The sequence below is a fragment of the Anas acuta genome, chromosome 8, assembly GCF_963932015.1.
Source record: "Anas acuta chromosome 8, bAnaAcu1.1, whole genome shotgun sequence".
Classification (NCBI taxonomy): domain Eukaryota; kingdom Metazoa; phylum Chordata; class Aves; order Anseriformes; family Anatidae; genus Anas; species Anas acuta.
The window spans coordinates 28,020,496-28,035,686 of record NC_088986.1 but is presented as its reverse complement, the minus strand read 5'-3'; the positions used below and the strand labels follow the sequence as shown (position 1 = coordinate 28,035,686).

At 40.5% G+C, this 15,191-nt stretch overlaps 1 long non-coding RNA gene across 3 annotated transcripts in view; it reads right to left on the bottom strand.

Annotated features, from left to right (window-relative positions):
- Positions 1-9,243: 9,243 nt before the first annotated feature.
- LOC137860494 (uncharacterized) overlaps positions 9,244-15,191 on the bottom strand; it is a 565,043-nt gene continuing 559,095 nt past the window's right edge. For all 3 annotated transcript variants that reach the window (XR_011098942.1, XR_011098943.1, XR_011098944.1), the window contains one exon: positions 9,244-12,660. This is a non-coding gene — a long non-coding RNA (uncharacterized lncRNA). The remainder of the gene's footprint in view (positions 12,661-15,191) is intronic.

The following is a 15,191-nucleotide window of genomic DNA, read 5'->3' as shown; positions in this document are numbered from 1 at the left end:
GCAAGTCATCTGGTTAATGCAAAATCAAGTAGAATATAAGCACGAGTGTATGTATCACATATTATATCTATGTATATACAAGCAATGCATGTTTATATGTATGTATTTTAATTCATTTTGCCTAAAGGGCATCCCTTAGGTATTTAAATGGAAATTATATGAAATATATAAACTTCCCATAAAGTTCTATTTCTGTCATATGTGTTCAGAGATCTGAACCAGCAAGTAAGGGTTATTTCAGGGATAATCAATGGTCCAGCCTCTTACTTTTGCATAAAGAATTTTTATCAAGCAGAAATTGGTATTAAAAAAAAAAAAAAAAAAAAAAGAGGCACCAAGATGGGTGACATTATGACTTTTATGTCCATATTGAGCTCTAATCTCTACTTTTTAGATGCCTGTATGATTCTGCACATAGCTGGACTTTTAATTCGCTCTTATCCTGACAAATAGTGCAGGGGAAGTGCTTGCTCTGTTTCATCCTGATGCCTTGCTGATCAGACTCCAGAAAGCTTTTTGTTTCCTGTTCATCACTGATACAGTAACCAGTAACACTGCAGGTATAGACTTTTTGTTTCTACATGGCTACTCAAAATATTTGCAGTGGTGGGAGGCAGCTTCAGGTTTGGAAGGAAGAAAAAGAGAATGAAAGATGATTTTTCTCACTTTCTATATACTCTGTTGGTGGACTATAAGCATATAAGCATCTGACAATGCAGGTGTGGTATCACTATGGTATCATGAGCCTAGCCATGGGCCACAGACCATGCTGCAGGATGTTTGGGAATTCAGGATTTGCAGCAGGAGACAACATTGCTGTAGCTCAGAGTAGCATGGTGGCTCATGCTGGTGTGCAGCCTGGAGCCAGGGAGTTGCCTTGGGAGTGCTTATTATGCCAATACTTTGGTTGGGGAATAACATGTGGGGTCCACGTGGAAGAGTCTCATAAAGAAAACATGAGAGTTGACAGGTCTGTTTGGTATCTGATTACAAGGCAGTCATGGAATGAAATCATTAATTACAGTAATACTTGTCTTAAACTGAGATCAGCTTAAGGATAAGAGAGGAATAAGGCCATGTCTATTTATATCCTCATCCCCTCCTTCTTCTTCTAAGATAAAAACATCTGAAAATATGAACAAATTTATTATCACAGCAGCTTGTGCTGGGGAAGGATTTGTGTTACAGAAAGGTAACAGGCAAGAACAGCCTGGATCTGCCTGGCCATCAGCCTGCACAATTAAGGACTTGTTCAGAACAGACTCAGGCAGGAATAAGGCAGTGTTGTGGAAGCCTCAGAATAGCTCCATAACACCCAGAAAATTATCACTGGTACAGGAGCCATGGGTGGTTCTGTAAGAAAGTTCTATACTCCTGATGTGAAACAGGAAGACGCACTGGGCTGAAAAGTACTTCAGCTGCCCCATGACACCAGAGCCCCAGCATTTCTCTTAAAGGAAACTGCTCTTTATCTAATTTAGGCACAGCATTGGCCTTAATGCTGACTAGTCTCTCTCTCTTTGACGGAACTTTGGATAGTTAGTGGCACAGTTTCAACAAAAGACAGAGGAAACTCTTCCTTTCCTTCCCATATAATCTGCAGCCTAGTAGAGCAAATACAGGAGCAGAGCACCAAAGTCCCCCAAGACTGAAATTAGGCCTTAAGCATAACCTGTTCCCATCCATTAGCTTCTCAGAAAGGGTCACTAATCATTCATCTCATGTACCAAAGACGTAGCAACTCTGCTAGTAGTACATTCTGTGGTCTGAAGAGGACCTCCAACTTGAATGAGTCCAAGATCAAGATGATACCATGAATAAATAATGCAAAATATCCACAGTAGCATGATATTAGCTATATCAATTACAATAGAATGCTGTTTATTTTTAGGGAATAATTCAGTAAGTTGAACATGGATAAAGCTGCAATCTAAACGCCAAAGACAACAATGAAAAATAAACATCAACTCAATATCAGGAAATTAATCTTTTGAGAATGAGACAATTATTCTCATGTTTTTACTGCTTTTTGACTACTCGATTAGCTATATACACAACCTAGTGTTTTTTACCTACTTTCTTAACAATGCTTCAAACCACTGTGCTTTTCTATGCTTTAACTGTTGTGCAATAAAGTGAATATTTTAAAGCTATATTTAGGAGATCTAATGAAAAAAATTACAAGGAAAATATACAGCTTAAATCTTCTGTAATTGAAAAGCTGTCTCCTGTTTGAAAATATTTAATTACTTTAGAGTTTTAAGTATGTACTGCTGCAGAGAACCATTGCAACACCTATTCAGTGTATTGCTCCACAAGTTTTTGAAAAATAATAGGCATTTCTGCCCTAAAAAACAAGTAAACAAACAAAAAGAATTCTTTGTGTCTTGTCATTAGAAAACTATTTTGCTTACAACTATATTTCATTACTACCATAATGACAGTAATAACATGAAATTAAATATGCATAAGATTTCCAATCTACAGTATCTCATATGTCAACTGAATTTTCTAAGTGCTACAATATACAGTGCTACAGATCTGGGGCCCCCAGCACAAGAAGAGGACATGGACCCATTAGTGCAAGTCCACAGGAGGCCATAAGGATGATGACAGGTCTGGGGCACCCCTCTTTTTTAAGGCAGGCTGAGAAAGCTGGGGAAGTTCAGACCAGAGGAGAGAAGGCTCGAGGGAGACCTTTCAGTGGCCTTCCAGTACCTAAAGGGGGCTGCAGGAAAGGTGGGGAGGGACTCTTTGTCAGGTGGTGTAGGGACAGGCCAAGAAGTAATTGCTGTAAATTAAAACAGTGTAGATTTAGATTAGACATTAGGAAGAAATTCTTCACTCTGAGGTTGGTGAGGCACTGGAACAGGTTGCCCAGAAAGGCTGTGGATACCCCATCACTGGATGTGTTCAAGACAAGGCTGGATGGGGCTTTAAGCAACTTGGTCTAGTGGGGGGTGTCCCTGCCCATGGCAGAGGGGTTGGAACTAGATGATCTTTAAGGTCCCTTCCAATCTAAAACATTCTATGGTTCAAGGATTCTATGAAAAACAAAACAAACAAACAAACAAACAAAAAAGATACTCTTTTTATGTTTATGATGTCTTTTTATCTTGCTTTTAGCTCAGATTCATACCACCCAGCTCCATGAATGCATGGATCAGAAAAGCTGAGGAATCCCCAAACTTTTCATGTGTAGGCATGTGACTCGCGGAAAGCTGACTCCACAATCAATAAGACTGTAAAGTAGGTACATTTATTCAGCGCTGGGCAGCACGGGGGGTAGTCCCACCAAAGTCGTGCACACCTAACGCGGCAACTTGCCGTGGTTATATGCAGTAAAGAGTTACATATGCATGAAGTTTCCCAATACGCCTATTCATATGCATAACCTGTCCCCACTTAGTATTAAAATTAGCTACAAGAAGTCATTTCCATAAATTCCTCTTGTCTGCGCTTGCTCAGTGCCGTGTGGTGGTGGGTGTAGTTGAGGGTCATGGGGATGAAGTAAGATGTCTTCATCAGGGTTGAACTTTTCACCTCATCTCTTTGCACATGCTCTCTGAGGCCTTGGTCACAATCTGGGCCATCAGGTTGGTTTGATCTGGTTCTTGGGGTCTGAGGGGCTCCTGTTATCTTGAGGCCTTGTATATTTAACATTCCTTATCTTGTCCCTTTGTAAGCAGTCCTCCTTATCAGACTTTAACCCCTTGGTTAAAGTCTGAACCATGAGGGGCTCCTGTTATCTGGAGGCCTAAGCACAGCACAGGCACAGTACATTGCAAATATAGCACCTATTCACCTAATCAATCGCTCTCTAATTTCTAATCCCAATGATTCACATGAATATATTTTCTAAAGTGAGTATCTAGAGATTCTAGTGAAGCTGTTCATGGTGCCATTGACGTCATGGTCTTGATTTTGTTATATTAAATCATTCTGCTATTTACTTGATAATCCATATGCAATAGAACAGAAATAGAGTGTATAAACCACAAAAATTGTGGTTTATTTTATATTAAAATCTGCAAAATAAATACATTCGTACCATAGCTGCTGATGTCTAATATATTACGTATACAAACATATACACAAATCAAGCGTTGTATCTATATTTATAATATAGATTAGATCATCTGTACGTTCATGAAGTGCTGCATTTCTACTGAATGTAGCAGAGTTATTAGCTTTGCTGAGAATCTCATTGAATTGAAATAAATAACTTAGGTTCTTTGAATTCAATTTTTATGCTCAACAAACTGTCACAGAGGAAGTGGTTTTGCATGGTTAATAACAGCTTCAAGAGATTTGCAGTTCTCTGACTGCATTCAATAATACTTAACATCAACCTTCAAAATTATTCACCATTACCTGGACAATTTTAGTGCAGAGGAAAAGTGGTTAGTATGCTTCTAGGAGTTAGTATGCTTATAACACAAACCTGAACAACTGCTATATTTAAACAAGCCAGTCTGTATGTTGTAAAAATTGTGTTGGAGATATATTAAATGCCATAGGCCTCTTTTTCCCAGTAGTTTCCAGGTGAGCAGTTAACTAAAGTGACTCAGCAATAGGCTGAGCACAGGATGAGGACTCAGGAAAACCCCTGTAGCTGTGAGAGTCTGGACCACAGGAAGGCAAAACAAAGACAGGGCTCACTGACCTCATACATGAGAAACTACCCTTGTCACTTGGCCATAGCTCTGAGTCTCCAGAAAATTTAAGAGAAAAACAGATAATTAAAATATTACCTGAATAAAAACATCTAAGGTTTCTCTCTTCCTCTCCTTTGGAAGAGGTAGATGGTCTCTCAGTGTCTGCTTCTCACCATGGACTCTGGGCTGGAAAAACTCCAGCGTTGTGTGTATTTGGATTTACTAGAGTAATCTTATGCCCCTACAATATTACCGATGACAGTCAGTCAATATCTATATTTATAGTCTTTGAAAATGTGGAGGCTTGAACTTCTTTAAAGCTAAATAGAGTGTGAGTTTGAGGGTATTTCCCTTACAGGGACCCTACAGGGTGCCTCTGGTGAGGTGCTGTCTGAGAAGCCTATACAGCGGCCCTGCCACGGGGCAGAGCTAGCAGCCAAGCTGGTGGCACATCTGTGAAATCGTGTTTAAGGCAAAGGGCAAAACAATGCTGGCCAGGCAGTAAGGAGTGAGGAAAAAAGTGTGAGAAACAGCCCTGTGACCACCAATGTCAGAGAAGGAGGGGAAGAGGTGGTGCTGGAGCAGAGATTCCCCAGCAGCTCATGGAGAAGGCCATGCTGGAGCAGCTATCCACACAGGCCTTCTGGCAACCTGGAAAGAACACTATGGCAGACAGGGTGGATATTCCCTGAAGGTCATGCCCTGCCTCAGCTGTGTCCCAGCCATGCCATGCCCCTGAACCTCAATGAGCCTCACCCAACAGGATGGCTCAACTCCTTGCTTGGCTGCAGCCTGGATGCCTCACCAAGGTCCTGCCCAGCCATAGCAGGCCCTGGCCCACCCTGCCCTGCCTGCCTTGTGTGGCTGCTGAGGGATGGGCCCAAGCAGCCCCTCCATGATGCCGCTCTCCCTGTGCCAGGCAAAGCTAATTCTGTATGTGGGCCTGGTGAATGTGCTGTGGTGAGGAGTGCTGCAGCAGATGTACAGTAAAGTCACAGGAGAGAAACAAAATTTGATTTCATTGTGAGGGAACATCGTATTTTAGTCACTTGCTTCTACTAATATACAGACTAAGTTTGCATGCAGTTAATTTTTTTTTTATTTCAAATCATCCCCACTCCTTGAATGCAATCCTATGATTGTGCAATTAATCTTTCTGAAAGATCACACGTATTTCAGAGATAAGGCCAGATTGCTATGTCTTTCTTGGAATAAAACGTGATGTGTCAGTGAGGTTAATGAGCCTTTAAGAAAAAAAAAAAAAAAAAAAAAGTGAAGACTGCCTACCTAAGAGCAATCTTACATAGATGTGCTGATGTCCCTAATTAAAGAAGCTGGATCACGATCATTAGGATAATATAAGTACTAATTATAGTTTAATCTAAATTGTACTGTACTGGAAAATAACTACTAATTAGTACTGAGAAAGATTGATGAAGCCATGTAATTTTTGCTGATAGTACTATACCTAGAGAAAAGATACAAGTTCACTCCAATACTAAATGACATATTTCTAGTGAATTGCAAATATGCACCTAGTATAAAGGCTGCCTTTTGTTAATATATTGTTTTCTGCAGCCTTAAGTAGAGGAAACTTCAGGTCTTGAAGTCAAAACGTTGCAAGGCCTTGCAGCAGACTGCAGGCCCTGGTTCAGCTGGCCTGAGCTTCACTAACACGCATCTTTGAGGTTCCTGCTAGTGCAGCTGCTCCAGCAGTCTGAGCTGGGGGGGTCAGTCCCTGTGATTACTGGCTCTGGCTTTCTTCTTCCTATGAGAAACTAGTACTTTATTGAAGAATTTGTGGTCCTGCGAAGATTCCACCCTCTTGATAAACCTAATGCAATAGAAAACTGCAAGGCCAGCGATGGCAAAGCAAGCCATGTAGAAGGCCATTAACTAACTCCAGTGATATAAAAATATCCTCTTCTTTTCTCTTCTCTCTCTCCCTCTTTTTTTTTTTTTTTTTTTTTTTTTTTTAAGCATTGAAGTCATGTAAAGCTTCTAACTTGGCAGAATATATGTTATTCTGTAGTAAAACAAAACAAAACAAAACATTATGAAACTCAGTTTCTCTTATCAAACACTAAACTTTCAATCTGTTCTTTTATTACATTTTATATTTATGCAGTGATAGAATCTTTCCATGTTATTACATCCGTACCCAGAAATATGAGGAAAATACAGACACAACAGGTTCATTGCAGGCTTTAGCATCACCTGGAGGAGAGCTTGTATATTTTAATTTCTTTGTCTCTGGCTTTTATAAGCATCTAAAGATTCTATATTATAATTATACAGAAGAACTATTTTAAGCAGTATGCCTAATTGTATGCCTTTTATTTACCAATAGAGTATACACATTTTAATCATCATTCTGTCTCCATCTTCTAATTTTGACTCAGTGAGTATGTACCTGCTTCAGGTCACTAATCGCACTTACAGATGGATACCATTAAAACTTTGTTTATGTTAAGTGAAAACAAGGTGTGCAAGATGGGTGATCTTTTGATTTAGGTTTTAGAACAAGATCTTTGCTGATGACAGAGCAGATGGTCAGCTTTCTTGAAAAAGAGAATGAAAATAACTAGATAGATTTTGGCAGATGTTCACTACATTCATGCACAGACAAACATAATCTTCCTCTTTTATCTCCTAAATCTGGATTCTAGGTGTAAAAAATGTGCTGTCACATGTAGTGTATTTTGAAAACTGAACCATGATAGCTCTTCATTTTCTGGTATCACTACAGTGAAAGAATGATGTCCCTTATTTTTTGCTACAGATCTATCAGAGGATAAAATAATTTTAAAATCTCAATTTATTTTCATAACTTTGCTTTATAGTTATATCATTTTTACAGATAAATATTTTCTTACCCATAAAAATACTATTTTCAAAACAGGTTGCTCAACTTAGGAGTTGAGCATAGGAACTACTTAGCACAGGTCCTCTCTAGCAGTGGTCGCACCAAAAAAATTGATGGCAGCATGTGTGTATGTACATATATATATATATAAAAGTATATATGCATATAACAGCCATAAAGCTCAATTGTAAATACAGAATCTGTTTGTGTTTAGCTTACTTCCATTAGAAAGCTACTCATCTTTAGACTTTTCAGAATGTAGATGATAATTCCAGAAACTTAACTTTATGTATTTATCGTAAGGAGAGTTACAACAGAATACTTCAACTTGGAACAACTTGACAAAAAAATCAGCCTGGTGAGAGTAAAGTGACTATGGAGTAGAACAGCCTGGGAACCTACCCCTTACTCACCACTATAGGGCAACATGCAACACAGACTCTTAGTGTGGGGGGTCTTTGAATAGCAATAAAAAATATTCAGAACAGATTTTTAGAGCACAATTTTATGTATTTAAAATGTATAGATGTCAAATATACTTATCTCTTTACATGTGATACTGTAAATCAAGGATTGTCTTGTTTCTGAGGTTATGTCTTTTTTTCATGAGAAGGTATTCATCAAAAACAAAATATTTCTCAGATATATATAGCCTTGATAAGCTTTAATATGAAGAAAATTCATCAGGAAGTTTTAGTCTGTCAAGAAAAGTTCTTTCTCTTTGTCAATAAAATTTCCTCCCTGACCATGTGGCATGTTCATGGGCTTAGCACGAAAGAAAAACAGGAAGTTAATGAGGTCATGTACTGAATACAGTGTTCAATGTTAATAAGATTTTAATATGTACATATTTCTACAGGACCTCAGACTCAGAATAGTGACAGCAACTGATTTTATACCAAGTAGAACACTTCCAGGATGAGTAGAAAAGAAAAGCCCCAGGGAAACCATTGCTTGTTTACAGGTCCTTCAGATGTGGAAAGCCCTGGTGCTAGGCTGGATGGGTGCCACTCTCTTGGGGACACCAGAAGAATATGAATCTGTCTGGTATGAGACTTACTATTTTCTGAATAAAATAAAATAAAATAAAACAAAACATCTGAGCAGAAAATATGCAACTTGGCATTTTCCATAGGAAGAAATAAAAGATATAAACCTGCCCATCTCTAAGGCTGTGCCAGAAATCATGACCTCTTTCTTTCAGAGGGACCCATTAACATCAGGTGCTCAACAACTCACCTGATGAGGCAGAGCTCTCTAGTTATCTGACAAATGACTTGTGCAGTGAAAAGGCTTGGTTTGTCACTGAAGTTGACAAAGTTATTGTATTTTCAGTCTTCTGGACTAGGAGGCTTGTTGCATTCAATATCTGAAGTACTGAGTAGTCCTATCCATTGCCAAATGGCCTGCACACCTTGCATTCTGACAGGACATCCTCTAAGGCTAGTATGTTATTAACATTGTCCACAAGTGAGTCAAAGCAAGATCCCATTACACTAGCAGAGTGTAAACAGAGAAAACAGACAAAAAACATCTTGGATTTCTTCTGCCTCGAATTCAGTACATTTTTCTGAGCCTTTATTATTAAGTCTCTGAAATAAAAGTATTCTTAAGACTGTTCAGATCTATTTAGACTCTGGGTGATCCCTTTCTTTCAGGGGAAGATGATAAAAATCATATTGTTGAAAGATTGATAAAAAAGTTTTTGATGTTCAGATACAGGTTTTATTTTATTTTATTGTTCTATGCACATTTTGCAGTTCCACTTTGTGTACCATAGCATTTCAGGAATTCTTGGCAACACAATAAAGAAAAAAATGGCTGCAGAAACAGATTGATGAAACTTGTCAGAACCACAAGATGGCAATACTGTTTTAAATATAAAGCTTACTGAACTAAAACAATAGTGTTATGACCATTCATAACAGGTAGAATGTGTAACACTTTTTTTACAACTACAGTGCAATATGGGTGTTTTCAAGGAAGATAATCACAAGTTAGTGGTGTCCACAGGCTTTGATTTGATTCTCTGTTAACAAGTACTGTAGAACAGGTTCTTGTTCAATATCATGATTCTATGATCATGGTTCAAACTCCAATGGAATCGTGCTGCTGGATTTCAACGCAAAACCTATAAAAGATAAGAATGAACAAACTGCAATCAGTGAACATATTGCACACTCATTTTCTCTTTCATGTCCTCAGTTTCACAAAATGAGAAGTTTGAGGACATTAAACATTGTCTGGCAGCTATTTTTGTTGATCAGCTCTCATGTTAATTTTGGCCACTTTCAGGCAGCAGAAAGAGAGAAGATGCAGGAAGCTGCTGCAGCATTCCTTCATCAACATAAAACGTGTGGCATACAAAAGGTGCCAGTCAGAGCAAGCAGATCAAAGAATACTATATAGGGTAGTCTTTGTATTCTCATTTCTGGGGCACTGCCTAGCTATGTTATTAATTACTTAATGATATTATCTGTTGGGATTAAAAAAAAAAAAAAGAGAGAGAGAGAGAGAGAGAGAAGAATTACACCAAAACAAACTACTTATGCAGCAGCAGCTCACAAAAGGTAGGTGGTGAGCTTTACCAGTAATGAGTGAGAGCTAAATGGTCCCATAGCCAGGCAAAAAGATTTTCCAAAAATATATGAGCTCATTGAGAAATGCACATAAATACACATATGCATGATAATGCACGAAATGGAATGCTGGAAAAATTATCAGGAAACTCAATTCCCAGAAGATACATACTGATTAAAAGAAAGTCTTGTCTGCACACTGTATAATAGCCAGTCCTACACACACAGGCGCCTCTGAAATTATGAGGGAAATCCCTTTTAGCAGGCATGCACTTCGCTGTTTACATCCCTGTTCCAGACAGGATTTTTCTGGTGGGATGGCAGTTGCAGGCTGCAGAAATGATTTGCATGCTAAAGGTTTGTCATGGAACTGTAAGAAGTTTGTGTTAGTTTACCAACTGCCATGACAGATTCAGTATATCTATTTACACTCACAGATGCAAATATGCAAATTGCTAGTTCAGAACCTTTTTCAAAATATTTTTTTTTCAGTAACATGAATACAGTGATTCTGTCTACAAAGAGAAATGTTATTATATTTAACTATGGGGTATCCTTGATACATATGTACTTCAGCATGTAACTCGCATCAACTCCAAAGGGGTAGAGACAGTGAAACAGTGAAGTAGAACATACCCGGAGAAAAAAAAAACAACACTGTCTTTGGGTGCTTATGAGCAGCTACTGTTTACATTAATGTAAGAATGCAGTTCTTAGCCCCACATATGGCCATTTCTACTGGAACTGAGATGCTGAGCCCAGTTCGTTCTCATGGAAAAGTCTTACAGAATTTCTAGGAAATAGTAATTCCTAAGAAAATGTTTAAAACCAAACTATTTCAAATCAAAAACTTATTAGACAATGAGATACCTACTGTATAATACATAATTTAAAAATAACCAACAGCAAGTATCTATTTCTATAGGTCTCATCCATCACATATCTTGAATTGCACAGTCTCTTGCAACTGGAAATCTTTTCAAGGTGTTGACATAAAGTGGTAGATGGATCCACGGTTTCTACCCGCTGCTCACATAAACATTTAGGAATTATGGATGCTCAGGCATGACTTTTAGGCTAGATAGTTATGAGCGGTTACCATCAGCGGATATTAACATCTACTCTCTATGATAGCAAAAACTTCACATTGACCTCAGTGTAACTTCTCTGTCTCAATTTGAGTTTTCCTGAGAAAGAAGTAACATTTCCCCACTGAAGTATTAGAAATAGATTTTTATCCTAAATGTCTATAATTTAGGTTAGGCATTCTCACATAACCACGAGTTTTCTTGTCATATGGGGACTTCTACCTTTACACCTGATTAGGCAAAGAGCATCTTAACTACTTTCCAACTCAGGTTTTCAATTTGTATTCAATGAAATACATCGAAGGTTATGTATGCAGTCAGCTGAAAACATCAAGCTCTAACTATCAAGTGCGTGGAAAACTGTATGGCCTTGGTACTTAAAAACAACATCTCATGATTTAACTTAATAAGCCATAACTGGTACAGGTCAGCATGTAAAGAAGTCCACTGACTCAGGGGAGATTTGGAAGCTCAGAATAGGAAAGAATTTACCAGATAATTTGCAATATTTTCTTCTGCAAAGACTATGGGACAGACTGTGTATAGTAATCCTCAAAAATGCTGAGTAAACACACTAAAACAATATAGTAATGTGTGATACTATGCATTATTATTTTGTAACTCTGCACTGTGACATTATCCAGCTCTCCTAAAGATCAGAATCTCTTTGCTGCAATTTTGGTAGCATGACAGTGTGGGAAGAAAGCATGAATAAATAACAAAGTGACCTGTAGACTAATATACTCCCAAGTTCAAAAGTATATTCAAGTATATATTTTAAGATGGCATGCCATTAAAATAAAAATTTAATAAACAGAAGCAACAAAAAGCAACATACTTCATTTCACGTTAAATGCATCTAGGTGACTTGTCACTTTGCCATACCTTATCAGAGGATGACATAGGGAACATGCCACAGGACCAAAAGAGAACAGCTGTGCTGTAAATTGCCTTGACTGTGAGCACTGGATCTGCTGTTCCAGCAGAGAAGCATGGCCCATTTTGTTCAACGTTCTGCCTTTGAAAATGGACAGCTTCTGTGGAAAGTGCAAGAAAAAGACGTAAGGGAAAATTCTGGGATGACTTCTTTAGATGTGATTTATTGCTTACTTAGCTCAAAGAGTGGCTCTTTTATGCCTCTAAGCATGAGGGTTTCTTGCCTTTTCATTCTTTAGCCTCCTTTAAATATAACACAGATGATTCCTTCCCAATGTTTTCAGGTTAAAGACTCCTTCCTACAGCAAAAACTTTCTCTTACAGTTTTTATTTGCCATTTAAAAGCAACAGTGCTGTCACAGAGATGAGAAGCATGTTTTGTTTATTTTGTTTTGTTTTCTGAGAGGTGGCTGAAGACACACAACCTTGATGAAGACAGTCTGCAGAGAGTGGATGGAGACCAGAAGGATCAGATTGTCTTTGTTTCTGGATGTCTTTCATCCTCTGGAGGTCCCAACACACTGTCTGAAAAACTAGTGAAAGTGGAATTGGTTAGTTTTTGCTTTTTGCCCATAGTTAGCCTACGAAGTAATTAATGCAGAAGAGCCCCGCTTACTACAGTATCATATCTTTATGCTTATCTTGCAGTCACTTCCTCTGTAGACAAGCCCTTACTATCCAAAACTAATACAGCTAACACATTGAAGGCTTGTGAAATCAACCAACTAGCAACAAGAATCTAAGCTGTTCACAATAAGTGGTTTTACAGCTGAAATATTATCTGTTAAATCATGCCTTCTGAACATGTTTCTATAGATTTATTTACCCTAATCATTTTAGCAACATATGGCTGAACTCATCTACATCTCTACAGCTCGCTTTTAGAAGTTTTTTCAGCTTTTTATGAGACTGCATGAAGTCTGCAAGTTGTCAAACTCTTTCCTCTGCTACTCAAGTCTATGTTCTGCTTTTCAAAGATTCTGCAGTTTTTAAAAGTTTTTATATCAAAAGAAAGGCAGCCCTGTGCACAATGTAGTCAAACATTCTCTTCTAGCTGCTTTCAACATAGCTGGTATGGTTACCATTCCCCTCAGAATAAAACCATCGCCTTCCAATGCTTGTATCAATGCTCTGTTAGTCATAGAATCATAGAATAAATAAGGTTGGAAAAGACCTTCAAGATCATCTGGTCCAACCATCACCCTAGCACCAATGTCACCCACTAAACCATGTCCTTAAGCACCACATCCAACCTTGCCTTGAACGCCCCCAGGGTGGTGACACCATCTCCTCCCTGGGCAACCTGTCCCAGTGCCTGACTGCTCTTCTGAGAAGTAATGTCTCCTAATTGCTTTACCTGTTGAAGAGCAGTGCTCTTTGTTCAATTCTTTAATTCTTGAAGAGTAGGGGCATGACGTTTCCATTTTTCCACTCCCCAGTGACAGCACCCCACTACCAGGACTTTTCTGCTGTGATGGAGGGAGGCTTGACAACTCCATCAGCCAGTTCCCTCAGGACCCTGGGATTCTTCTCATCAGGTCCCATAGACCTGTACCTCTTTGGATTCATCAGCTGGTCTTGAACCTGCTCTTCACTTAAACTGTGTGGGACTCTGCTCCCCCAGCCTCCATCTATGGGGTCAGGGAAATGGAAGATGTGGGAAGCCCTTCTACCAGTGCAGACAGAGGCAAAGAAGTTGCTGAGTACCTCAGCCTTCCCCACGTCTGTCATTACCAATTACTCAGATATAGAAACTCACTCCTAATATAAGCAATTAGCCAGCTATAATCACTCACACACTACTGTTTTCACCCCTCGGTTTATTTTCACAAATGTTAAAGGCGCATGGTGGCCCTTGGGGACTCCACCTGTCACCCCAGCGCAGCAGCCCGAAGTGAACTGAGGCCTCTCTTGGGCTCTTCCTCGAGGCTCTGTGCAGAAGGGCTGCCACCTCTCGCACAAGGCCTGGCGGATGGGAAAGAAGCACTCACACAACCCCTGACAATTGGCAAAGGTCTTTATTGCCACGTGGCTCCAGGCTAATGCCTGGAGTGGAGCCTGGGCGATGACGAATAGGGAGCTTGCCGAGCCCTTCTGCACAGCTGCCGGTGTTCCTTGAGGACACTTTTCAGAGAGCTGCCGGGGGAGTCCCATGTTTGTTGTGGCCGAGGTGGGTCCACTTCCATCGGTTGCTCTTCATCTTGTGCACCCACCTCCATGGGCTCCGCGGGTTGGAGGACGAGCCAGTCCCTGGCAGGGACTGCCCACACAGGCTGCCTTCCATTGGGCATATTTTCTGGCCACGGTGCCGCACCAGGACGCCTCCCAGTTCCGTGCCTCGGGTCCGTTCCGTTCTCCGCTTGATTTTCATTCACGGAATTCCTGATGGCATCTCTCCCTTGGCCACGGCTGGGTCCCGCATCATATTCCGTCCGCTGGACACGGCTCCGCTTCCCGTGGCCCTCCAACCCACGCTCTCTCTCTTTGCTGTCCTCACTGGACCTCCGGCTAGGCCCAGGCCTGCTGTTGGTGTCCATCCGAGGGGCCGGTCTGCTCCCCACATCGCTTCGGCTCCAATGATATTTATCGTAATAGCCTCTGGGCCGGGCACCAGACACCTCCTGGGCACTGATGGTTCTTGTGCTGGAGGCGCTGGCCCTCGACCCATGGCGCATTCTCACAGAGGCAGACATCCTCCTCAGTGGTCCTAGGAACAATTTCTTGTCCTCGCACTGAGAAGGGCTGCTGCTCGCCTCACACTCGCTTTGCTCGTAACTCTGGCCTTCCTTCAGCCGCTGGCTTTCGGAAGACCAAATCGCTGAGCAAGTGGCGGGCCAGTGGCAGGGGGGCCCCTTTTATAGGGCCTGGGGCAAGGGCGGGCCCGCTGGTGGCCACTGTGACCTCAGCAAAGCTCTGTGATGGAGCGGCCCGTGCGAGGCCGAAGGTGGCTGCCTTGGGAGAGGCCCAGAAGTTGCCCTCATGTGGAGCAAGGACAAGGGTTAGGGGGGCTGAGGGCCCCCTTTTCTGGGGCTGGCTGCCCCCAAGGCCATTTGGCTTGCCAGAG